Source organism: Sus scrofa, chromosome 1, assembly GCF_054392235.1.
Source record: "Sus scrofa isolate SSC_HxYL_T2T_F1_AM1 chromosome 1, Sscrofa_HxYL_maternal_Yorkshire_Landrace_v2.0, whole genome shotgun sequence".
NCBI lineage: Eukaryota > Metazoa > Chordata > Mammalia > Artiodactyla > Suidae > Sus > Sus scrofa.
The window spans coordinates 234,141,531-234,169,394 of record NC_139383.1 but is presented as its reverse complement, the minus strand read 5'-3'; the positions used below and the strand labels follow the sequence as shown (position 1 = coordinate 234,169,394).

The following is a 27,864-nucleotide window of genomic DNA, read 5'->3' as shown; positions in this document are numbered from 1 at the left end:
GCTCACGGCAACACTGGGTCCCCCACCCACTGAGCAAGTTCAGGGATCAAACCTGCATCCTAATGGATACTAGTTGGATTTGTTTCTGCTGCGCCACAATGGGAACTGTTCTTTAATATCAAGGTCTATCCCTGCTCTATCCCATCCTGCCCATTTTTTTTTCTTTTTTTCTTTTTGTCTTTTCTAGGGCCGCACCCCCGGCATATGGAGGTTCCCAGGCTAGGGGTCTAATCGGAACTGTAGCCACTGGCCTATGCCACAGCCACAGCAACTTGGGATCCGAGCCACGTCTGCAACCTACACCACAGCTCAAGGCAATGCCGGAACCTTAATCCCCTGAGCGAGTCCAGGGATCGAACCTGCAACCTCATGGTTCCTAGTCAGATTTGTTAACCACTGAGCCATGAAGGGAACTCCCTTCCCAGTTTTTGATCCCAGCTCTGATTCTCATTATTTCATGTCCTTGAATAAGTCACATCTCTAGGCCCCTTTGTCAGGAAGCTCGTCATCATATTTTTTTACAAGATTCCTGGGACAAGATGGAGAGGGAACAGAAGAGTGTGTCAGGTTAGAGGGATTTCTGATAATTATGAAACGATGTAGCGGTTTCTATTCTTTTGGAATTTTTCAATAGCTACTTTTAAAAAAAGAGACACAAATACTCTCTCTTTGTTTTGGAATTGGAAATTCTCCTACTCATCCTAAGCAAACGAAAAACCCCAGAAGGAAGTGTTTCTAGCTAACTGCCTTACCTCTCTGTGCTGTGTATTTCTTTCTGCATTTGCGTTCCAAGGCTTAGTTAGAAGTTCTCAGTGGCAGCTTCTGTTTTCAAATTACTTCTCGACATCTCCTACATTGACAGGAAATTGCTAGAATCACCATCATCATTAGTTTAGGATTTAATGCTAATTTAACCACTCATCTTAACCCTTGAAGGAGACAGAAACTTAGACTAAGGAGTTCTTTTACCCTATTTCCTGGAGCCCAAGTGTGTTCAGGTGGGCCAGCACCAAACAGGAGAGAAAGGTAAGCTTCTGGGACCAAGGAATCAAAGCGCATCAGAGAACCTGTCCTTTCTAGAACAAGATCTTAAATCTAGCAAACCTGCGGCGGAGGCCCTTCCCCCACCCCCAAAGTATTGGTTTTCATCTCAGACAAAAGGAAATAATTGGTTTCTGCACTGAGCTCTGTGATCTACTGTTGCCAGCTGCATGTCCGTAAAACTATTAACTCCTTACAGGACATTTTATCTCTGTAAGAGGAAGAAGTAAAAGGGAGAAACACATAGCTCAGGGCCAAGTGAAAAGGAAACATTTTCTCAGTGGTGCAATGTAAATTCCACTAAAACAGTATTCATCTCAACTGGATTGAAATTATGGTTAACATTTGAGGATAAAAGCCAGAGAACCTGGAAGAGAACAGATTTCTACCTTGAAGAGCAATGCTGTACATCACCCAGCAGTTGCTGGGAAAGGGTGTAGAACTCCAGGTCAAGCTGCTTCTTTCTCTCCTTTTGACTCTTGGCTTTCACATGTCTCCAAGACGTCATCACCCACCAAGTGAGAAACAAGCTAGTCTCATCATTTCCTCTGCCTACATCTGCCCTCTGCTCAATGGGGCTTTAAATGTTCATGAGATCCTTCTGGGTCCTCATGAATCAAACCTACTGCAGAAGAGGTAGGGGCTAGAAAAACACAAAGGCAGCTGCGGCACAGCCTCTGCTCCAGGAGCCTCCAGTAGAGCTCTCTGATTTAGTTATTTAAAGGGGCTATGGGGAAGTGGAAAATACTGATTGATAAATAGGGAGAAAGTGAAAGCTTCCCTATCCAGGGAACAGAGCAACAAAGACCTTCACCAGGCGTCTCATTGCTGTTAATTGTAATTTGTCTACCCATGGAAATAAGACTCAACAAAAACTCTCCCTTCTGTTTAATGTCTTAAGATTCAGTCATATTGCAGGCTGATGAGCAAACTTCCAAGGGTGTGACTACTTATGGGTACCACTCCAAATTTTTCTGGAGTCTCCCCAGTGTTACCTACGCAATACACACTTGACCTCATAGAAGCCAGTACTTCTCTCGCTAATGGGACTAACCTCATGCAGGCCAATAGATCAAACGAAAGTCCAAGTTTGAGCGAAATAGCTTAAGTTTAAAGGGTATTTTCTAATCCAACTTTGGCTGCATAAACCTTCAAATTTAAAGATAGCTTCTTGTCATTTGTTCTAAATATTTTTTCAACCACTTATAGTTAAGACAATTGAAGTTAGCAACTCTGTTTGAACAGCTGCTCATCATTAGTAGAGTAACCATTCCTCTCTGCACCTGAGGGGATCCTGAAAAACAGCCTGACATCCCTTTTCCCTTCAATCAGAGCTAGTTGACCTTGGCCCTGCAACTTTCTGCTCAACTCTTCCTTCTTACCCTCTAAAAGAGTTTTCAAAACAGATTTCCTTTGGAAGGTTTTCACAAGGAACATGGGTTTGCCTTGCCACCTTCTTGGAATTTTAATATTTGAATTTAAAGAATTTTGAAGAAGGGCACTGGTAGTTGAAGAACTTGAAGCCAGCCTCCAAATGATAGTTCCACATCATGTTGATGAGCACCAGTCACCATTAGGGATTTTTTATAATCCCTATGAAAAGAAAGAACCTCAAAAGTGGAATGTCAGCCAGGAAATAAGTAGGTTACATTTGGGCAGATGGTTAATATTAGGGGGAAGGTATCCAGATCATGATTTTATTTTTCCTTAACAGCAATATCAACAAAACAAGGCAACCATTCTCGGGCATTTGAGGTGAAAAATTCATGTTGTTTATATTCAGGCTTAGCTCATGGCTAATTTCTGTCAGTCACCTATTGTCTATTGACCATCGCTGCATGGCTAGATTGTTTCTAGGATGAGATGCCTAAGGGGTTGTTTTATTCAATTGCTGGCTTCCACATTCATCAGGATTGTTAAAATTGTTTCTTGAGTCTAGCTAATTGAAGCATTGCACTTGGATTTGCACATTTCCCTCCAAAGCTAGTTGATGTCTTTAAAATGTCCAGTCTGAATTATTACTGTGAATAGTTACACACAGTATTGGGATGATGATCTTTTTATCTCAAAAAGCCTATTAATCTGCTGGTTGATGCAACTGTCCACATCTGATGAAGGAATGAAGAGCATTTCCAAAATAGTCTTTGCTTTCTCCCCTTGCGTGGGTATTTAGGATGGTGTAGAAAGTGGAGGCACAACAACGGAGAAAAGGACAGAAGATTAAAAAGAGTGGAGGGAATTCATCCTCCTCTTCACCTCCGCACCAAGTTCCAAACCCAACTCTCAGTGAAAGGCATCTTTAATGCCATTTGTTTACTTAGATTTGTCAAATGAAAGGTAATTTACCCCATGGGTGACATTAAGTGGTCATCAGCCAGGAAGCCATAAAGCATTAAATCACTCACCTAAATTCATTAGGCATCTCTACCTGGGAATTACACACATACAATAGAACCCAATCATACACACTCTGAATATGCATATTTCACAAGGCCCATTTTGGAAAGATTCAGACAGCACCCTCACCACCTTCTCACACACCCAGGAAAGCATCATTTTTGGTGCAGCCTGTCCTCCAAACATAAGCCAATAACTTTGTGTTCAACTTCAGGTTGAATATGACCAGTTCCAATGCAAATGAAATCACTTAAAGGATTTAATTGGTAATTTGGTCTACTCTAGATTTCTGCTTTAGTGTCTTTGGAAACTAACCCCAAGTAATTTATGAACTCACTATACCCCAAAGCTGAACACATTGACTTCTGAAGCTAATTGTTTCTCATTACGCTTCACTCTTTCATTCCAGGCACCACCATTTTTCCCATAACAAATGCTTGGAAACTTGGAATCATCACTAACTTTACATGTATCTTTATCAATAATAATCAGTTTTGGAGCATGCACTGTATGCAAGAAACTGTGCCAGATACTATGGGAAATTAAAAAAAAAAAAAGAATATGTAAAACAGTCCCTGATCTCAATAAGGTTGAATTGAGCAGAATGAGACATGTATACACATGAAAAGGTAATTAAGGAAATGTAATGTAAGAGTTAAATGGCTATAGAAAACACTCTGGGCATGAGTAAAAGGGAATACTTCAGGCAGCAAGGCAACCAGATAGAGCACCATGCAGACCCAGCTCTGCAACCATGATGAGAGCAAAGACTAGAACACACAAGACAGGTAAGAACAAGCTAGAGTCCAGGAAAGCAACAAAGCCTCTGGATTTTGCCTTCATCATGCTCCATTCCAGCTGTCCCTTCCTTTCTGTAGGTTTTAATGCCTATACATTCCAAGTTTGAATTCTATTAGTAGTTACTTGCTAGAATTTGTTGAGCACTACTGTTCTGTTCTAAGTACTTCATACATTTTAACTATCTAATCCTAAAACAACTTGATAAGGTGAATTATCTTATTGTCCCCATATCCTAGGTGAGGAAACAGGAGCTTCGAGGTAAAGGATCTTACTCAAAGTTAAATATCCAGGGAGTTCCCATCATGGCACAGTGGAAACAAATCCAACTAGGAACAATGAAGCTGCAGGTTCGATCCTTGGCCTCACTCAGTGGGTTAAGGATCTGGCGGTGCTGTGAGCTGTGGTGTAGGTTGAAGATGTGGCTCAGACACAGTGTTGCTGTGGCTGTGGCGTAGGCTGGCGGCTACAGCTCCATTTAGACCCCTAGCCTGGGAACCTCTATATGCCGTGGGTGCAAGCCCTTTAAAAAAAAAAAAAAAGTTAAATATCCAGTAAACTGAAGACCAGAATACCACCCCAGTCCTACTTTTCCATCACGTTGCCTCCATGTCTTTCAAAATGTCAGATCGAACCTCAAAAACACAACTGTCATCTGCCCTCTACCACTTATACTCTTTAGGCTGAGAATTCAAGAGCTTAGCCTCTGCAATCTGCCTTAACTTATCCTGCCAACACAATTCTTCTCATATCTTCTCCCAGAGCTCTTCACTTAAGCAAGCTGATCTACCCATTGGCCCCATGAAAAATGGTCCACATTTGTATCTTTAAGACCTACAATCACCGATATGGGTTCCAGAGCCCTTCAGATCACAGTCTGCGTGTGATGACAAAACCAGGTTTCTCCTCCAGCCCAGTCAGACCACAGCAGATCTGAAGGCCTAGCTTCCAAAAATGCAACCCAAGATTAACACGTGGTTAGATCACACTCTCCTTGATTCAAAGTCTATTCATCATCGACTAAAATCACCAAGGATAATTTTGTTCTCAAATAAGAATTTCTGCCATTCCAGATCTCTCCTACACTTCCCTTTGCAAATTTTTTTAAACTAATGTCATATATTACATACATTTCTTTTCAGTTTTACCTCATTAGCCCTTGCCCATTTTTCCCACCCTGGGAAGATTTTTAAGATGCCACTTCTTTCCATTCATATATTGATATTGTCTTAACAGGATACTTTACTTAGCCATCCATGTTGTTGATTTCAAAAACTCATAATAGGATTTGGCCAAAAAAAAGCAGGGAAAACTTTTTTCCAGACTGGCTTTGATCCATTAAATCAATGTATTTTAGGTACATTTGTTCAGTTAACTATGAATCCATCGAAATTTTTTGTGATTTAGTTTTACAATTATTTATTTTTGTCTGCATAATTATCATAGGGCTCTTTATTAAAAGCTTAGCTGTGTGTTTTGTTTGCTCTATACAGACATATCCCTGACAATTACCCTAATAACTTTAAAACCTCAGTCACCTTATTTGGAGATAATTGAGTCTTAGTTTATTTACACTTATTCCTGATGATTTTTCTACCTTTCCAAGTACTTGCAAACTACTTATTTTAGTAACCTAATTCAAAATTTCACCACAAATTAATATCAAGTTCGTACATTCTTCTTATAAAATTGGAACATGCCCACTGCCATCCTTTTGTACCTGTTCTTTTTGCAATGGTTTTCCAAGTCTGAAGTAATGATCCTGGATTAGTTTTCCATTGCTGCTATAACAAATTACCATACGTTTATTGGCTTAAAAGAGTACAGATTTGTTGTGTTACAGTTCTGGAGTTCAGAAGTCTGAACTCAATATCACTGGGCTAAAACTGAGGTATCACGGCTGAATTCCTTCTGCAGGCTTGGAAGGCTGAACCCAACCAGCTTCTAAAGACCACCGGCATTCCCTGGCTCAGGGCAAGGAGTCAGCAATCACATTACTCTTATCTTCGTTTCTATAATCACATCATCTGTTCCCTCTGGTTTTTCTGCCACCTTCTGATAAGGATCCTTGTGATTATGTTTTGCCCACCCAGATAACCAGGTAATCTTTCCGTCTCAAGATCTTTAATTTTCTCACAGCAGCAAAGTCCCTTTTGCCATGTCAGGTAGTGAAGTCACAGGTTTCAGGGGTTAGGATGAGGACATCTTTGGGGGAGACTACCATTCTGCCTATCACAGAGCCCAAGATCAGCACATAAGCAAGTTGCTTCAATATCTAGATATAATTCACTTGGCTTAAGTACTGAAATGCATTTTAATGGGCCAATACTCTTACTATCATCTTTATGCTCTTGGAGCACAGTTCTCTTAGAAGTACTAGCCTTTCTATGTTAAAGAAAGAAAAGAAAACCTTTTCCTTAAGAGGGGGACAGGCAGGCAAAAAAAAGGCAGCTGAGGGGTTCTGCTTTTTCTGTCATCTAATTTGATACCATCATCCCCAAACAATGATCTCTTCCTCTTTTTTTTTTTTTTTTGCTTAAAAAAAAAGTTAAAACTTTTTGAAAAGAGTTTTATTTTTATGATGTCATATTGGATTGTTTAAGTTTCATGTGTACAACGTTGTATTTCTACTTCTATATACCCTACAGTATTTGGTTTTAACATTTTCTCAGGTCTCAACTTACAGTTAGCCTTCAGGATGTTTCACCTGTACAGGTTTGTGCCATGTCCATGGTCTTATATGCATCCTTGACTATGGGCCTTGCCCCTGAGATTCTGTTTTTGTTCTTTCTAAATCTAAACATGGGTTGTTTCTCAAACATTTTCTATTTCTTTAATGTCTTTTCAGTGTCCTTCTCATTAGGATAACCCAAGATTACAGAGTAAGCATTCCTTTTTTTAAAGCTACTTATTCTTCTTAAGTGATAGCCACTTTTAGAAACTGACCATGGACTCATTTTACTTTTCTCCGATTAAAAAGAAAAATCCAGTGGATGTGTCTGAACATGCCCATTTGTTCCCTTTCTCTACCATTATGAATTCCAAGGTGACTCAGTCACTTCCTCCCCTGTTTCCTATACCTTCTGCTTCACCAACTGGCTTTTCCTTTCTGGTCAGAATTCATTTTTGTCCTCTAATCAGCTGTTCCACTTTTAGCAATAGGAGCCTCCCAGCAGATGTCTGGGGAGTTAAAGTCATGACATCACCACATGACTATTATGGGCCCAGCGGTCCTTACCCCACCCCTCACCACTTCTCTGTGTCCTTTCATCTCTGCCCACAGGCTTCCACACACAGTCCGGGTGTTTTCCACACAGTACTTGGTTAACGTCTAGTCCTCTGACTTGAGCGGGATGGCTGGAGCTGAGAAAAGTTAGAGCACCAACCAGACATAAGTTCAGGGAGGAGTAGTGAGTGGTCCAAACCCATTCGCATGTCCTAAAGGTAAATGAGCAAAGGGCAAGCACTCTGATTCAGTTTAAGGGAGTCATGGTTTCAGGAAAGAAAACTCCATGCCAGCTATCAGAGTAGAGCATGTGACTGAGGCTATGACAGTCACTACATTTCCCTCTGTGACCACAGCAATTAGAGTTGAGCACACAGCTCAACATCAGTAAACATCAGGACTTTGACTGGGGAGGTAGACTCAACTTTCCCTTCCTTGCCGGTATAGAAAGCCCATGGTTCAGGGAGTGCTTACAGGCATCTGAGGACCACGAGAAGAGCTCTTTTTTTTTTTTTTTGCTTTTTAGGTTCACACTCACGGCCCATGGAAGTTCTCAGGCTAGGAGTCAAATCAGAGCTAGAGCTGCTGGCCTGTGCCACAACCACAGCAAAGAAGAAGAAGAGCTCTTTTTAAATGAAGTTGACACCATAGAAGGGGAAACAGACAAAAATGGAAAGAAATTAGGCTTTTGACGGTGACATCACTGAGTCACAAAACCAAACCTTCCCTGTAGCCAGCCCCTCCTTAGGATTTTTAGTTCATTTTAATGTTGCTGCCCTGATGAGTTGGAGTTTCTATTCGAAATGTGTCCTTCTAGGAGTTCCCGTCATGGCTCAGTGGTTAACGAATCCGACTAGGAACCATGAGGTTGCGGGTTCGATCCCTGGCCTTGCTCAGTGGGTTGAGGATCTGGCGTTGCCGTGAGCTGTGGTGTAGGTCGCAGATGCGGCTCGGATCCTGCGTTGCTGTGGCTCTGGCGTAGGCTGGTTGCTACAGATCTGACTCAACCCCTAGCCTGGGAACCTCCATATGCCGTGGGAGCAACCCAAGAAATGGCAAAAAAAAAAGACGAAATGTGTCCTTCTAGCTCCTAACCTTATCTGAAGTTCTATTCCACCAAATTTCAACAAAAGCTAGGAGACTGGGTTAAAATATTAAGTTTATTTTGTTTATTTTTGCTTGTTATTAATATTTCTTAGTATTAAACCTGGGCAAAAAGAAGTGGTTTGTTTTTGTGAGTTGGAAAATGCCAGTGAAAAGAGACCAAATGTATAGATAGACAGGATTATTAAAGAGACAGGTATCAGAAACTAGTCTTGATAGGAGCATGGTAGACTTTGAGTTGAGAAGATAAAGAGAAATTCCCAGGGCACAAGTCCCAAGATAAAGCATGGGTGAAACTTGTCAGGGATGAGAGGCATTGAGGGAGCTCTCACTGAGGTGGAAGACAGAGCGGAAGGTGTCTGAGAGGCCACTGATCTGTGGATTGTTAAGGGTGAGGCAACAACTGATTTGGAGTTCAGAGTTTATACAGTCAAGCAGAGTCAAAAGAGGAAGGCAGAACTTAAAAGAATCCAGAATGACAGAAGGATGAGAGGTGATTAGAGAAGGTGAGTCTGGCAGGAAGGAAGGAGCAGAGGGTTGGAAAGGAGAGTGTGGGCAATGAGTCAGTCCTGAGTTCTGCCACAGAAAGGCATCTTAATCAACTCTCTGTCATGCCTCTATGCACGCTACAGGAAGGATGAGGAGTTACTCTTTCAAAATGCTGTATTTCCCCTGGATCTTTGCTTCAGTTTCAATCTCAGGCAAAAATATGTCATATCTGGGCAGTAAGAAGCAACTAAACCACTTAAGTCAAATATCAGTGATGTATAAGATTTCCATTCCTCCCCTCCTCTCCCCGTTATACACACAAACATCCCTGAAAATCCTACAAACATCCACAAGAATAAACATGTAAAATATCCCTTTTTTGGATGCCAACAGTGGCCCCTTATCAGAAGTAATAGCTTTTGCTAACAAACTTTAGAGTTCTCTTCCCAAGACTTTCCTCCTTTATTAAACCATTTCCATTTTCCCCTATAACAGGGAAAGCAACTTGTAAAAACCCTAAACAGCTAGAGAGATTATCTAATCCACCTCCCTCTTTTTTGCAATCTGGTAAATTGAGGCCCAGAAAAATACTCATACCATCAGGGGCCAAGCTGGCATTTGCATTAGCAACGCAGTGCCCTGAGCCCTGGCCTAGTTTGTTTCTCTATGTAATAAAGGTCTCTCCTCAGCCTGCTTTTCCCACCAAAACAAACTTTGCAAAAGATATATCTTTTGTACTAAAATTTATCCTTGTTTCAACCCAATTCCTAATTGTGCATAGGGTTTACATTTGCATGTGTGTATGTTTTATGGATTTTAGTCTCTTTCCCCCATCAGAGTGAGAGCTCCCCAGGCATGGACTACCTCTCTGCTTCTCACATCTTTCTCTTCACATATAACCCAGTCCACTTTCCTACCCTACTCAGGGACTGTAAGGGCAGGGACCATATATTATTGATCTTGGTGTCCTTGGCCCCTCAGAAAGTAGCTGTGAACCTGTATAGTGCACAGTTATAAATATTATCACTGTTGATTTCATATTCTTTATCATTAAGTACTTCAAGCAGTGGAAGAAGCAAGCAAAAATTAATTCCCAGGAGTTCCCATTGTGCCTCAGTGAGTTAAGAACATGGCTAGTATCCATGAGGATGTGGGTTTGATCCTGGACTCACTCAGGGGATTAAGGATCTGTCATTGCCGGAAGGTACAGTGTAGGTCGAAGACGTGGTCAGATCCGGCATTGCTATGGCTGTGGTGTAGGCTAGCAACTGCAGCTCCAATGTCACCCCTAGCCTGGAAACTTTCATATACCACAGGTGTGGCCCTAAAAAAATATATATATATATATATATTTTTTATATATTTTAAACATATGTATATATTATACACACACGCACACACAAACAATAGATGTATACATATAAATAAATTCCTAGAAGCAGTGTGGCAGTTCCTCAAAAAGTTGGAACACCATATAACTTTGTAATTCCAATCCTCGATGTACACACTCCAAAAGAATTGTATATATACACCACATTTTTTTTTTTTTTTGTCTTTTTGCCTTTTCTAGGGCTGCTCCCATGGCATATGGAGGTTCCCAGGCTAGGGGTCTAATCAGAGCTGTAGCCACTGGCCTACACCAGAGCCACAGCAACGCAGGATCTGAGCCACATCTTCGACCTACACCACAGCTCACGGCAACGCCGAATCCTTAACCCCCTGAGTGAGGCCAAGGATTGAACCCACAACCTCATGGTTCCTAGTCGGATTCGTTAACCACTGCGCCATGATGGGAACTCCATCACATTTTGTTTTTCATTCATCAGTTGTTGGACATTTGGGTTTTTTCCACTATTCTTGGCTTCTATGAACATCTATATACAAGTTTTTATATAAACATGCTTTCAACTCTCTTGGGCATATACATAGAAGTGGAATTGCTGGGTCATATATAGTAACTCTATGTTTGACTATTTAACGAACTGCTAGACTATTTTCCACAGCAGCTGTACCATTTTATATCCCCACAAGTGGTGCATAAAGGTTTCATTTCTCCAACCCCTAACACTGATTATTTTCCATTTTAAAAAGTTTCTCATAGCTATCCTAGTGGGTGTGAAATGGCAACTCATTGTGGGTTTTATTTGCATTTTCCTGATGGCCAGTGACATTGAGCATCTTTTCATGTGTTTATCGGCCATTTGCACATCTTCTCTGAAGAACTGAATATAATATCCGTTGTTCATTTTCTAAATTGACTTGTCTTTTGTTGCTGAGCTGTAAGAATTCTTTATGTATTTTGGATATTAGTCCCTTTATGTATTTTGGATATTAGTCCCTTATAAGATATATCTATATATGAATATGATATACATATATGTGATATGCGTGTGTGTGTGTGTGTGTGTATATATATATGATTTGCAAATATTTTCCCCCACTCTGTGGGTTGTCTTCTCAGTTTCTTGAGAGATTTCCTTGACACACAAGTTGTTTTTGCTGTTGTTGTTGTTGTCTTTAGGGCTATACCCATGGCATATGGAAGCTCCTAGGCTAGGGGTCAAATTGGAAATGTAGGCTGCTGGCCTACACCAGAGCCACCAGTAGTAACACAGGATCCAAACCACGTCTGTGACCTACACCACAGCTCACAGCAACACCAAATCCTTAACCCACTGAATGAGGCTGGGGTTCGAACCCACCTCCTCATGGATACTAGTTGGGTTCATTTCCACTGAGCCATGACAGGAACTCCAGACACAGAAGTTTTTAATTTTTGATGAAATTCAATTTATTTTTTTTTCTTTCACTTTGAACTTTTAGTCCATAGGATCTTTGAACTCCAGTCCTCAGTACCAACTAGGTAGTATTTTCCCTACTTCACATTCTGTAGGGCAAATCTGGTGGATCACTAGATTGGCTCCTCCAAAGGCAGGTCAAAGGACTTGAAAAGTAGGACTAACGGAGGGAACAGGGATCACATGGAGAAATGACCACCAGGTGTATGCATTCAACAAGGGGTATGGCTAAGGGATCGGTCCAAACAAAAAAGCACACATGGGACGGCCAAACAGGCCAACCCAATTGTCTCCTGTAGCTCATCTGACACCTAGCAGCTGGCTGCCACCCAGTGGTAGAAAGGGGCAAGGCTTAGGGGTGCTAGTTTACAGTTACTAGCTTGGTTGCTAACAAAACCATTTCGCTTGACATTTCAGATAGGCCACTCTTTGCGACAGGATGTGTTTGGCTTCTGGGTTGCATGTTGCTCGACTGGGTTCGAGTGAATGTCAAGCTCATCTTGCTAAATTTGAAACTGCCACCCTGGAGAGCTGCTTCTACAAGGCAGGGCACCACGTGCCAACAGGAAGGCATCACTGTCTTAGGTGGAGCAGTTTGCTTGGTGGGCCACTTGTGCCCCAGGTATATGCTACTTGTACTTTTTTTTTTCATCTTTTTAGAGCCATAGCTGTGGCATATGGAGGTTCCCAGGCTAGGGGTCCAATCCAAGCTGCAGCCAATGGCCTACACCACAGCCACAGCAACACCAGATCTGAGCCATGTCTACGAACTACACCACAGGTCATGGCAACGCTGGATCCCTAACCCATTGAGTGAGGCCAGTGATCAAACATGCATCCTCATGGATACTAGTCAGATTCATTTCCACTGAGCCACGATGGGAACACCACTACTTGTACTCTTTATATATTTCTAGCCTGCCAACAGTGGGACCCTTTCTTTGAGGTGATTTTCCAGCAGTGAAAGATCTGTTAGGATGACAGCTGTAGTTGTGAACCAGAGCAGATGTGACCCCTAGCCTTGGGTTTGACCTCCTCACTCCAAACTAAATGATCAGAATAAGTAACAGTAAATTTGGAATGGGAGGGAGGACTCACTTAATGGGCTGATTGTCTTTTGTCCTTTTAGGGCTGAGTCTGCAGCATATGAAGGTTCCCAGGCTAGGGGTTGAATTAGAGCTGTTGCTGCTGGCCTACCGCCAGAGCCACAGCAACGCCAGATCCGAGCTGTGTCTGCGACCTACACCACAGCTCAAGGCAACACCAGATCTTAACCCACTGAGTGAGGCCAGGTACTGAACCTGCAACCTCATGGTTCCTAGTTGGATTCCTTTCTGCTGCACCATGATGGGAATTCCTGGGCTGATTATTTTAAAGTTATAATCCAATAATAACATCTCCAAGGTACTGTACACCCCAAATCAACTCAACTTTTGATTGGCTAGTGGCAGAAATCCATCTCAAATGAGTGTAAGCAGAAGGAAGACTTCATAGTAAAAATCTGGGGATATCTTATGTAATCACAGGCAGGTTGTATATCTAAACGATGAGCTAGTAATGGGTGCGTGGAGCCTCATGGGATAGTGGGAACCTGGATTCGGGCTTGCTTTAAACTCTCTGTCTCTCTGTGCCATAGTCTTTGCTTACTCCATTTTGTCTTACAGCAAATAAGCATTCTCATGTAGCTAGAAACATAACCATTGAAAGCTCTCCTATTTCCTGTTGCAGCTCCTACCATGGAGGGTCTATATCAGTCAGGGTTCAGTCACAGATAACAGGAAACCCTCCTACAACTTTAAGGCAGACAACACAGAAAAACAATATGGATCAGGTTTTTCCATGTGACCTCCACACTCTTAGAGTTAAGTGCTTACAAAATCACTGGACGATCTGAAGATGCAGGCATCAGGCTGTGCTTCCAGGAACAACTTCCATAACAATACTGCAGAGTTTGCTGCCACAATCAGAAGGCTGCCCACTGCCTTTGCTGCTCTCCAGGCAAGTGAAATCTATGTCCTGTGTTTTGCTTCTCAACACCCACAAAGTTAAGTACCAGCCACTGGGACCTCAGCTACATCTATAACAGAAAATCAAAAATCTACACACCATGCTTGGCCAGAAACAGATTCACAACATGAACTTCTGCCTTCCACATCTCTCAGGCACATTTTCTAAATGTCACTTAAATCACATGAAGAACTCAGCTATGAATCTAGTAAGGATGTTCAGAAATTGAAACCCTTGTGCACTGCTGGTGGGAATGTAAAACGGTGCAGGCATTGTAGAAAATAATATGGCAGTTACTCAAAAAATTCCCTGAGGCACATTGGGTAAAGGATCCAGCATTATTCCTGCGGTGGCTCGGGTTGCTACTATGGCATGGGTTTGATCGCTGGCCCAGGTATTTCAACATGCCACAAAAATAAATAAATCAATAAAAAAAATGGAACTATCATGGGATCTGGCAATTGGATATTGGTACAAATCCAATTAAAATTAAAAAGAGAATCTTAAAGGAGTTCCTGCTGTGGCTCAGCAGTTAATGAACTTGACTAGGATCTATAAGGATGCGGGTTTGATCCCTGGCTTTGTTCAGTGGGTCAGGGAACCGGCGTTGCGGTGAGCTGTGGTGTAGATCGCAGATGCGGCTTGGATCTGGTGTTGCTGTGGCTGTGGAGTAGGCCGGCAGTAATAGCTCCGATTCAACCCCTAGCCTGGGGACCTCCATATGCTACCAGTGTAGCCCTAAAAAGAAAAAAAAAAAAAAACCCAGGATCTTAAAGACATATAAACACAACCATGTACAAGACAGAATTATTCACAATAGCTGAAAGTTTGAAGCAAACTAAATGTCCATTGATGAATGACTGGGTTTTTAGGAGTTCCCGTCATGGCGCAGTGGTTGACGAATCCGACTAGGAACCATGAGGTTGCGGGTTCGGTCCCTGCCCTTGCTCAGTGGGTTAACGATCTGGCATTGCCGTGAGCTGTGGTGTAGGTTGCAGACGCGGCTCGGATCCTGCGTTGCTGTGGCTCTGGCGTAGGCCAGGGGCTACAGCTCCGATTTGACCCCTAGCCTGGGAACCTCCATATGCCGTGGGAGTGGCCCAAAGAAATAGCAAAAAGACAAAAAAAAAAAAAAAAAAAAAAAGACTGGGTTTTTAAAATGTAGTATATACATACAATAGAATATTATTCAACCTTAAAAAAGAAGTATATCCTGTCACGTGCTGCAACATGAATAAACTTTGAGGACATTATGCTAAGTAAACATAAGCCTATCATAAAAAGACAAATACTGTATGATTCCACTTACATGAAGAACTCAGAAGAACCAAAATCAGAGACAGGAGGTAGAATGGGGAGTTGTTTTTTAATAAGTATAAAGTTTTTAGTCATGCAACTTGAAAAATTTCCAGAGATTTCCCCTTTCCCACACCCTCATTACTACATGTGCTCATGTGTGATATTTTACCATTTCGAAGATAGCAAGGTTTCATGGGAAGGCATTTCCCCCCAGGGCAGGGAATAAGGGAGAATCCCTAAAAAAACTCCCACTAAAGCAAAGGAAGCTCTCCATGCCTTCTGTGACATAGATTCCATGTATGCAACCTAAAGTGAAGTCAAAAGCGATGTTCTCTTTTTAAAATTTTTACAATAAAGAGGAAAATTTGGAATTTCAGTCACATTGGAAAGTCAAAATTAGTGGTTCATTAGTTTGGGTGTGTAAATGGATTGCACTTGCAACTCATTCATGATAAATATTCATGACAAATATTGGATATATAGGCATATGCAAAGTTTCCCAAAGTCCTTGTTACTTCATTATTTGGAGCAACTTTCTTCTTCTGAACCTTTCCTACCAGTGTCCAAGTCTATAAAGGCCTTCCACAGCCTGCTAAGACAATCACCATGTTTTCCTAATAGAAGTAAAAAGATTTTTAATTTATCATGGAGAAGAATTATATGGCCTCCCTGGAAGGCAGAAGAGATTTCAGTCATTTTATATTTATGATAGAAGTCCTTTCTTCTAATAAAAAAATGCATTACCGTAGACCCAATAATGGCCCTCCAAAGATGTCTGTGTCCTAAGCCCCAGGACCAGAACGTTACTTTACATGGCAAAAGGGATTTTGCTATGGGTTTAAGAGCTTTGAGATCAGGCATTTATCCTGGATTATCCAGGTGGGCTCAATCATTTGGGTTCTTAAAATCTGAGACCCTTTCTCAGAGGGAGATGTGACCACAGAAGGGTCAAAGAGATATAACACTGTAGGTTTGAAGATAGGAATGCAGAACTGAGTCAAAAGCCAATAGATATGGGCGGCCTCCAAAAGCTAGAAAAGGTCAACAACACACATATACTTCTCTCCAGAAAGAAATGCTGTCAACACCTTAATTTTAGCCCAGTGAGACCCACATTGGACTTCTGACCTCCAGAGCTAATACAATGATAAATTTGAGTTGTTTTAAGTACCTATGTTTGTGGTCATTTGTTAACAGCAGCAACAGAAAACAAATGCAATGACAAAATGAACCTCTCAGAGATTTTTTTAAAAATCATGATTGTAGAAACCAGATGGGTGAAGTAGGGGTATTTTACCCAGCCATTCTCTGCCAATCTGGGGAGCCCCACACTGCCTAGTAACACTCGCTTGTGGATGGAATTCAGTGCTTTCCCGTGTATGCTCCTCACACTTCTCAGTACTATGAGAAGCAAAAATGGAAATATAAGCAGAAAGAAATGGAAAGCACAATCTTCCAAATGTTAATAAGGAGTGACTACATTTTGTAAACTATGTTATCTCATTTCTCTTGACATTTAGGAAGATCTTGTTTGAATGTGCCAACCTTGTCACCACTCAGGTTTATGGTGTCAGGGCAATTATGTGTTCCTCTTTGAGAAGAAATTAAAGATCACACCCCCCCCAAACAAAATGAACATAACAAGAGATCTTTAAAAGAAGGATGATAATATAAGGATCAGGACCCTTCACCTTTGGAGGAGAACTGTCCTCCAGTGCTGGCCATGGAGGACACAAATGTTATTCAAATCATTATGTTATTATTAGAGGCTTTTGGAGCTTTGAATTAAAAGCATGTGTCTTTTTTCCAGAACTGTGATACTTTGTTAAACTCACTTTTCGAAGCTACTCCTCCTCCATTTTTGCCTCGTTAAAGCTACAGTGAATAAATTTCTCCTGAGATGACATGGAACCACTATCAAAAATATAGGAATGAAACAGAATATATCACCCTCAAGAGAGATATGATTCCAGCTATGAGGGTCAAACTGTGTGATCAGACCAATCACTGTATAGCCATCTGCTTCCATAGTTCCTGGAAAATCCCAAGGAGCACAAGCCAGCACATGTACAGTGGACATCCCCCCACCCCATACACATGGTCATAGCCACCTAGCTCTATGCAGCCTTGCTGTGTAGTATAAATTTCTTCAATACCATGGCCATGGTTGATTGGCCTGAGGGTAGGCAACTGACCCAGATTGGTTTATCAGTGTCTCTTCTCCAAAAATGTAGAACTAGAGAAAGAAAGGGGAGGGAAGTAGCACGGGCAAAGACAATGACAAATACTTCTGGAGAATCACAACTAGAACATTTTAAACTCAAGAGCTATTGGAAAACTAGTTTTTTCCATCAGGTAAACCAAAAAAGCAGAGGAAGCTAGACTCTAGATAGTCAAAACAATGAAACAGACACAAAGAGATAAACTCTTGTGGTCCCCAAGTGCTCCTGGCTTAGCTGCTCCCCTGCCCTGGAATATTCTAAAACACCTCTTTGCTCTTTTGATAAAGTTTTCTGGTTTGAGGGGTTTTTGTCCATTTACAGCCAGGAGTCATGACCAATAAGGCCCAGTGCCGAGGAAGAGTCTGAGATGTAATAACATGACTTTGGGGGGAACACAGCCTTGGCAGGCCTCTGTCTCACCCACCATCATTAGTCCCTTACTTCTGCAGGCAAATACACAAGACATAACCAGAGGAGAAGGCTGCTTTGAAACACCTCTTTTAAAAATGTAAGGAGGAGGGTCAGAGATTCCCCTGCTAGTTTCAAAAATAACTCTGCTTTACTCTACTTTCTCCTACATACATCTAAGAAGGAGAAATAAACCAAGGAGCCAATTGCTTTAGTCATTTACGAAAATGGCTACAACTGGAACAAATGAAAGCAGAAACCCTTACTAGTGAGCTAAATACCACGAAAGGCTACCACAGACCAGAATCTATGTGATGATGAATTACTGCATTGTGTCTCTGAAAATTAAAATATGCATATTTTCCCTGCCCCCCAAAACACACAGACCCTCTCTCTCTCAATCTCCCCCCTCAAGCACACACATTCCTCTTTCTGTCTTAATGCCTCATGGCCCACTCTGTCAATTCAGGAGTAGGAGGACAGACTCTCCTAAGATCACAGAAATGATCACAGGCCAGAGAAATGGCTGTCAAATCTAATGAAACAAAATCTGACCTGAGCTAACACCGGGCATAAAGCCAAGATGTGCCTTATTAACTGCTGCTTTCTGACAATGTCTCAAAGAGAAAAAAAGCCCATATGAAAATGCTGATACATACCTACCATGAGGTTTAGAGTGTGGGATTGGGAGTCAGGTAGAATTCGTTTTTCCATGCTAACTGCACTACTGAGCAGCTACTCAAGCTCTCTGGGACTGTTTCAACATCTGTTCAATGGGGGAGATAATATTCACCCCATGGTGAATATTGGTATTGTTGCTGCACCAGGCACTCTACCAGATGGAAGATAACTCAAGGTACACCCACCAATAGGAGCAAGGAGAATCCTCAGACATTCTGGAGAACCAAAACTTCTTTTTTCTCAGAGTTTTTCTAGGCCAGGTTTCCCTTTCCTACAATTAAGTCCAAAAACTGCCCTAAGCAAAAAGGATAGAAAGTCATTACTTGGAAAGCTTCAAAAAGGAAGATCAAGAAATCTATGCATGAGATAATTTCTTCAACCCAAACCTATCTGCAATGTAGGGTATTTTCTTCCCTCCCTCCTACCTTCCTTCCTTCCTTCCCTCCCTCCCTTCCTCTCTTTCATATGGCTTGCACAAGAATAAAAATAAGGAATATTTCTCATTTGTCTCCTAAGAAAACACAAAATAAAAATCCTGTTCAGCTGTTCTTTATTCAATCTAAGTTTTCAGACTTGCCAGGGCTCTTAAAGCCTGAGCTTAAATTCTTACTCTCACCATCGCCCCTGCTCCCTACCTAGGCTAACTCCCCATAACCCCTTCTCCCCTAGAGAGGAAGTAAGGACCATTCAGAAGATGACATATGGATGATCCAAGTGGCTGAGTCAGCCCAGCCTGGTTTAGAGCAGACACACTCATCTAAGTGACCAATGATTTATGTCGGGAGCGGGGGTGGGCATTCATGTCTCCAGTCTCACGTAATCATCACAGCAAGCCTACACTGTAGTTATCATTTTACTCACCATGCAGGTAAGGGATCTGTAGCCAAGAGAGATGGAATAGGTTTCCCAAAGCCCCATGCTATCTGACTTCAGAACACCTTGCAACTTCAGCGGTCCTTAGGATAATTTGTATTATGTCACTTCTCTGCTTGAAACTTGAAACTTTTCAGTACAACCAAGACTCCTCCTCACAGACTGCAAGACTACCATGATTTGGCCGCCAACCCCTTCTCCAAACTAGCCAAACATCGGCAATCAGGAATGCTGACATGTTGCTAAGAGGAGCAAATCCCATTAAAATCACAGGAAATAATAAAGTGCAATGTTTAGGATGATTTTTAAAAACTTTTAAAATAAAGTATAGTTGATTATAATGTTTCTAGGATGACTTTTTTCTGCAGAGCAGAAATCAGTTGTCTCTAGATTCTTGCTATGGACCAGAGGCATTTTCATGACTCTTAGTTTTCTACAAAGGAACTTAGAACCCTATAAAGTGGGACAATATCCATCAATCAAAAGACAACCAAAACTGTCACCTCATGTAATTAGCTAATCCCCAATGCACCCACTAGACAGTGCCCAGCACTCCACTGAGAGGACATGGAATCATCTTTTTTGCATATTTCAAAGTCTTTGACAATTGTTCCTGACAATAACCTTGCTGTACCTTGCCTTTTCCATATAGTTGGAAGAAGGCTGTGTTAGGTCCTGCTTTCCTGCCCAGAGTCAAATCCATGGGTTGGAAGTGGTTCAGGGTAGAAGGAGGAGATTGCAGGTGCTCCTGATTTGGTCAAGGATAGCATTTTCCAAGTTCACAGCTCGGAACAATGCCTGGTACATGACAGGCATTCAATAAACATTTGTCGAAAATATGAATAGGAGTTCCCATCATGGCTCAGGGGTAACAAATCCGACGGGTATCCATGAGGATGTGGGTTTGCCCTGGCCTCAGTCAGTAGGTTAAGGATCCAGCATTGTCGTGAGCTGTGGTGTAGGTCGCAGGCGTGGCTTGGATCCCATGTTGCTGTGGCTGTGGTGGTTGTGGTGGTTGCAGTGTTTGCAGTGGCTATAGCTCCAATTCAACCCCTAGCCTGAGAGCTTCTATATGCTGCGGGCAAGGCCCTAAAAAGACAAAAATAAAATATATATATATATATATATATAAATAAAGGAGTACAGAGTTAAGGGGAACAACTTGGGTTTGAAAACCAGCTCTGTCATGTACTGGCTGGGTGACCTCAGCCAACTTACTTATCAGTCTCAGTTTCCATGCTTAGAAGATGGAGATAGTAAGACCTAGCTGGCAGGTCTTTATGAAGATTCAAAATAGTATTTATGAAGTGCTCCACATGGTGTCTACCACATCGTAGGCTTTCAATACACAGTATTACTAGTTTACATGTGGGTGATCACTTATTCTACCCATGTAGATGGCCAACTATCTCTTACAACAATCTGGCGCTAAATTTTCAACCATAAATACTTCTTTGTTATTACCCTAATATTCAAAATCATAGCCAAAGATAAGAAACCAAATCACCAAATTCTTGGCAACAAAGAAACTCAACTCATTCTTTTTAACCTTTTTAATGTGGAGAATGTTAGATACATACAAAAGCAGATATCATCAGCCCCAACAACCGTCAACCCATGGCCAATTCTTTCCTGTCCATTCTCCCCTTCCACATTATTTTGAGGCAAATCCTGGACAGAGGAAAAGAAAAACTTTTTTCCTGCCATCTTAGGTTCTCAAGCCTGTAAATTAAACTTAAAAGATGGATTAGTAAGAGAAAGGCCTGCATTTATTCATTTTTAAATTTACTTGCAAAGAGACATCATAGAAGGAATACCCAAAGGACCCAAAGCAGTAGTGAGATTTGAGAGTTTATATACCATCTTTTTTTTTTTTTTTTTTTTTTTTGCTTTTTAGGGCTGCACCATGGCATATGGAGGTTTTCAGGCTAGGGGTCCAATTGGAGCTACAGTTGCTCGCCTACACCACAGCTCATGGATCCTTAACCCACTGAGTGAGACAAGGGATTGAACCCACATCCTCATGGATCCTGGTCAGGTTCATTAACTGCTGAGCCATGACAGGAACTCCTATATACCATCTTAATGGGGGAAAAGGTGGAGAGGGAAGGATAGATGGGCACTTCTGGGAAAACAAATGACCGCTTAGAAGTGGGGAGAGAATGGGCACTTATGGAGAAACACAAATGACTTTTTGGAAAAATAAATGGGCCTTTAGGAAAACGGACAGGAGATATGATAGTTTGTGACAACATTGATGTGGGTGTGGAGGTGACTTCTCATCGCCCATAAGAAAAGATCCAAGTTGCTTCTCAGGAGGGGATTTATGTCAACTGAGTTCTTTTGGGAGGCACTGCTCTGAGGCAGATAAGGGATTTCCCCTATTTGAATGCCTTCAGCTAAAATAATTCTTATGCCAAAGCAGAATATTTTGAGATGGCAAATCCTGATCCCCTTCAGCATCCTACCAATTCATCCATAAATGAAATTAGCTATTAAAAAAAAAAAAAGCTCTGTATATAAAAAAGATGTTAGGAGGACAAGAACTGTCTAAAGGAAAATCAGAGGACAGGTACCCTCAGAAGATGCACTCCTACGCTGGACAATTCAATTCATGGGAAGTGATGTGATTCAGGATACACAACACTAAAATACGGCACCTTTGGCTAAAGGAGGTTGAGAGAGCAGCAGGAACGAGGTCTCTCTGACCTCCTATCCTTCGCCCCTGAAGCAGGTCATAAGACCCACATGTGAGAAGTGCCCTCCTTATGAAATCAGACACGGCCCTGTAGGACTCCTGGGCGCAAGAGTCTGTGTTCCCCATTTCTTTCTTTCTTTTTTTTTTTTTTTTTTTTTTTTTGTCTTTTTAGCGCTGTACCCATAGCAGGTTCAGGCTAGGGGTCGAATTGGAGCTGTAGCTGCCAGCCTATGCCACAGCCACAGCACCTCAGGATCCAAGCAGTGCCTTTGACCTTCATCACAGCTCACAGCAAAGATGAATCTTAACCCACTGAGCAAGGCGAGGGATCGAACCTGCATCCTCATGGATACTAGTCAGGTTCATTAACCACTGAGCCATGACAAGAACTGCCCCTATTTCTTATTCTTAGGAAATGGGCCTCATTCAGCCCCCATGACCTTCCCTGAATTCCTAGGGACAGGTTCAGACAGTTGCTGATCAGGGAAGGGAGAGGATGCAAAGACAAAGGAGGAACAATCAAGGGCAGTTTGAGTCCTTCCTTGTCCTTCTCCCTGGTTTATCTGCACCCTAAACACAATTACCTGAAAGCTAAAGATTAGGCGCCCTGAGCACAATTGCCTGTAGGTTAAAGATTATTAGCACATGATGTTTTTCAGGAACTTCCCTAGTTTGTTCTAGTCTCTGATCAATATGCCCTTTTCGCAGGTACTGTTATTCTAGGCAGAAACCCAGAAGACCACCGTCATGGTCATACCAAGATCTCCTGACTCCAGCTTTGATAACGAAGATTCCCCCAGAGAAAGAAGAATGTATATTCACCTCTAACCCTGATTCTTATCCAGAAACCTGTTTTCCTCCTTTTAACTATAAAACTTCCTGCAATCCTTCCTAATGAGGGGCACAATCTTTAAGACATTAGCCTGCTGTGACCCTCCTTTGCCTGGCAAAGCAATAAAGCTATTTTTTTTTTTTCTCTTTTACCTAAAACTCAGTCTCTGCATTGCAATTCAGCACCAGCGGATGGAGGCCAAATTCCGGCAACACTTACTCCCTGAGGAAAGGAGCATCCTGATCTCCAAGACAGAGGGACATGGAGAGGAGGTGGAATGAATAGGACTTGCTAGGTTTCCCTCCTTTCCCTATACTTACATCACACCCCTTAACCTATCATGTTCTTCAACTGTGCAATTGTACGAGAAAATGTCCCGATAAAAATGTAGAAAGGAGAGACCCCGGCCATGATGACTAAGCAAAGTCCAGCCAATTGCCCCAACCACCCCTCCCGCACACCTCTGCTTCTGTAAACTTGTTTCCACATCTACCACCTTTCCTGACCTCACTCCGGCCTGACCAGCCAAGCTCGGACCCAGAGAGGTAGCCCATAAAAGCCTTGTGAAACCCTTCTTTGGAGCTCAGACTCCAGAGAGCAATCTCGTCTGAGCCTGCCGGCTTAATAAACCTGAGTTTTCCACTCTCTGAGTGCTCGCTTGGTTTCTTGCCGGGTAAAAGAGCTGATACACTGCAGCCGCAGATCTGCTAGAGCTGGTACACTACAGCCACAGGGCTGTGGCTAGAGCTGGTACACTATAGCCCCAGGGCTGTCGCAAGAGCTGATACGCTGTGGTGCAGGGCTGCTGGGCAGCTGCCATGACACAACTAGCATGAAAATCTAAGGGGACCACTGACTGAACTACCCACCTTAGCCAGTCATGATAATAGCTGCTTGCATGTGTTGTCTCACAGCAGGAGACCCTGATAAGGAACAAGGTGCTGCCGGGAAGACTAACTGGGAGAATCGGGAGGGGCAACAGGAGAGAAGAGACAACCAGCCTCCCAGGATCCTTGGCACTGGACTCCATCTTGGGTAAAAGCCACAGGTGCCACCAAAAAGGACTCTGAGCCAGATCAAGTATGGGCTGGGCAAGACAATTGGCCAGAAACAACCCAGAAACTAACCCCATTCCCATAAAACTGGAGACTATGAGCCATGTGGTGGAGCAGTTCTCCTGGGTTCCTTTCCCTGCTGCTCTTAGTCCAGGTGCCCCTTCCCAATAAAGTCTCTTGCTTTGTCAGCACATGTGTCACCTCAGACAAGAATTGTGGAAAAATTCTTGTTACACAAGACCCAATCTCAGGCCCTGGAAGAGGTTACCCCCCGCCACCCCAGTCCTTTCCTGCAACCAAAATACTTGGGTTTAACAATTTCTTCATTTCCTTAATGAAGTCTCCTATGTCATGTAGAACTTATATTAAATAAACTTGTAGGCATTCCTCTTGTTAATCTGATTTTGTCAATTTAATTTTCAGACCCAGCCAGGGATTGTAAGAGGGTCAACAAAATTTTTTCTTCCCCTACATAATCCTGAGGCTTGATTTATATAAAGCACAGACAGTACATTTAGCGATTTGTTTTTTTATGGTCACTTAACTGGAAGATAGGTCTTTGTCTGACAGGCTACTTTGATCTTTCTCCTAATTCTTCTGAGGCTGACATCTTCCAGAAAGCACACTCTGAGTCACTAAGTGCTGGGGCAGGCAGTGTCCTCCTTGGGAGGTGTATTTGAGTTTTCCCAGCCCAGAGTCAATGAAACGTAAATTCAGTTGAAGAGAAGCTAACAGTCACTCTAATGCTGTTCCTAAGAACACTTGTGTCTCAGAGAGGTAGCTGCTTTAGAGACAGTTGAGAGACCAGAGAAGTGAAATTGTAGGTGGGGTGGTGGAGTGAGACTGCTTAAGGAAATTTTTGGAGAAGGGCAGTAAAGAGGCACTGACCCCAAAGGCCAGGTGAAGGTGAAGGAGAAGGGTGGGTAAAACTTAATGTAATCCTGAAGAGTTAAGGTTTAGGTCTACAGGAGGTAAATGCAAATTCAAAATAAGACGTTAATACTGCCTGTTGAAGATCAGGAAAGACAACCTCCTCCCTCCCTCTGTTTTCTTTTAGAATTTGTCCATATTCTTCTCAAAGGTATGTAAATCTTTTTAAAGACTATAATTGCCGGTCTCACAACTCAGGAAATTTCCTCAAGGACCCAGCGACATCTCTTTGGAGTATAATCATTAAGAAAAATAAAGCTCATCCTCCAATGTCCTGGGAGGGGTCAGATCTAAATTGCCACTTAACTGGAAATTGCAAAACCTATTTTAATGGCCACTCAGCTACATAAAAATTTGAGATTTCCCTTGGCCTTTGCTCTCGCTTCAGTGGGTTGCCTGCGATGCATACCAGAGTCTGGTTTAACGCTTATTCAACATTAAAGCTACTTTCTTTCTCTTCCACCTTTGTGGAAAGGTTTTCTGGATTGAGAGATTTTACTTTTAATTCTATTTTCCCAACAGCTGCTTGAAACCCAAAAAAGGGATGAACTTGGGGTCCAAGTGCTTTCCCAAAGGCCATGGAAATGGAAAACATTAGCTCAGATTTTGACTGGAAGATTAAAAAGAAACCAGATAAGGGCCATGAGGAAAAAAACAGCATGGTAGCTAAAACTAAAACTAACTCAGGTTGGGACATGAACTTATGAACTGAAGTTTGGCCCTAGTCATCAGCCTCTACATGGAATAAAACATGAGCCACTGTAGCTGCCAACCCACAGCATCTCTTGGGTGGAGCTCAGGGTGAAGACCAAGAGTGAGGCACTCTGTGCTCTGGGAAAACTGGAGGAGCAGGTCTTCAGACCGTTAGATATTTTTTAGAAGATTTATGAGCCCAATTCTTGCATCTCCTTATATCTAGAAAATGCTAAAGTCCTTCAGTGATGACCGCTGTCTGTGACTGTAGGAGAAAATGTCCCAATAAAATGTAGAAAGGAGAGACCCCAGCCATGATGACTAAGCAAAGTCTAGCCAACTGCCCCAACCAGTCCTCCCCCATGCATCTGCTTCTGTAAATTTGTTTCCACATCTACTGCCTTGCCTGACGTCACTCCAGTCCAACTAGCCAAGCTTGGACCCGGAAGACGTAGCCCATAAAAGCCTTGTGAAACCCTTCTTCCGGGCTCAGACTCTGGAGAGCGATCTCGTCTGAGCCCGCTGGCGTAATAAACCTGAGTTCTCCAACTCTCTGAGCGCTCGCTTGGTTTCTCGCCGGGTAAAAGAGCTGATCCACTACGGCCACAGAGCTACTGGAGCTGGTACACTACAGCCACAGGGCTGTCGCCAGAGCTGATACGCTGCAGCACAGGGCTGCTGGGTATCTGCTGTAACATGACTAGTAGTAACCTTCACGAGACCAGCAGCAAACTTCTGTAAAAGGTGTGCACGGCTGCATGCACCTCTCCCATCACCTTTGTGATTTATACCTTGATATTCCCCCCTTTCCTCTTTGGGGCAGATAGCTCTGAAATACTGCCTCCTGGGCAAAAGATGTGGTCAACTGTGAGAACAGCCACTCCCAAGGGTGGGCCAGTGAGCCCTGAGGGAACTCAGGAAGGAAACAAAGACCGGCCCACAGATGAGGTGCATATTAAAGGATTGATTCCAGTAAGCCCAGAACTTTACATCTTCCCATAGAAACCGGTTTTCTGTAAATCTGGTTATCTGTAAACCTTTCGTTCCTACTACCTTCCCTTATTTGCAAAAACTCTCATATATCCTAGCTGCCCCACTCTGCCTCCTCAGAGCAGTTTCTCAGGGCTACCTGAGATGCTGTCTCCCAGGCTTAAGTCCTAAATTCACCCCAAATAAAATTTAATTTTCAACTTTCAGATTGTGCATTTTTTTAGTCAACAAACCCATGGACTGGAACTCGAACCCAACCAAAGGACTTGAACCTGAAGCCAAGCAGATTTCTGGGGTTTCTGAGCACAAAAGCCTTTCTGTGTCCCCTATGTCTTATTCTTAGGAAATGGGCCTCATTCAGCCTCCATGGCCTTCCCTGAGTTTCTTGGGGCATGTTCAGACAGTTGCTGATCAGGGAATGGAGCTGATGCAAAGACAAGGGAGGAACAGTCAAGAAACAATAATAGTATACCCTTGGGGCAGGGTCTTGGGTCCCCCTGAAGGGATACACATAATGATGTAAGCATCTTAAACACCTAAGAGAAAAGTTCTATTCTTTATTCTTCTTTCAGAAATGAACATTTTACAATCAAATAGCTTGGATCCCTTCCTTGTGCTTCTCCCTCATTTGATTGTACCCTAAACACAATCACCTGTAAACTAAAGATTAGGCAACCGGGGCACAGCTGCCTGTGGATTAATGATTATAAGCACAGTTTTTTAGGAACATTCCTAGTTTGATCTAATTTCTGATCAATATGCCCTTTTCACAAGTATTGTTATTCTAGGATAAATCAAGATACTATAATCCAGAAGACCACAACCAGGATCACCCTGAGATCTCCCAACACCAGCTTTGATGACTAAGATTCCCCAAAAGAAGAATGCATGTTTGCCCCAACCCTGAGTCTTATCTGCAACCCTGTTTTTCTCCTTTTAGACTATAAAATGCCCTGCAATTCTTCCCCAAAGGAAGGCACAGTCTTTAAGACATTAGCCTGCTGTGGCCTCCTTTGTCTGGCAAAGCAATAAAAGCTATTTTTCTTTTTCCTTCACCCCCAAACTGTCTCTGAGTTCCTATTTGGCACCGGAGAACAAAGGTTGAGTTTTGACAACAAACTCAGTGTCTTTTGATTAAAATCACACACCTGGTCTCAGGACTTAGTAAGGTTCAGGTTCTTTATGTCTCAGCACAGGAGTAATTCAGCAAGAGGCAAAGTGAAAGGTAATAAGTAGATTTATTGAGAGAGATAGACAAAGTGTGGGTCATCTCAAAAGGTGAGAGAGTGGTCCTAGGAGAAACACACTCCACACACAGTGTAA

The 27,864-nt window shown here is 42.4% G+C and overlaps 1 protein-coding gene across 1 annotated transcript in view; it reads right to left on the bottom strand.

The window, feature by feature from the left end:
• Window positions 1-752: 752 nt before the first annotated feature.
• Window positions 753-27,864, bottom strand: part of CFAP95 (cilia and flagella associated protein 95) — a 226,112-nt gene continuing 199,000 nt past the window's right edge. Inside the window, exon 7 of the transcript XR_014822703.1 lies at window positions 753-850. The gene's annotated coding sequence lies outside the window, so the exon portion shown is untranslated. The remainder of the gene's footprint in view (window positions 851-27,864) is intronic.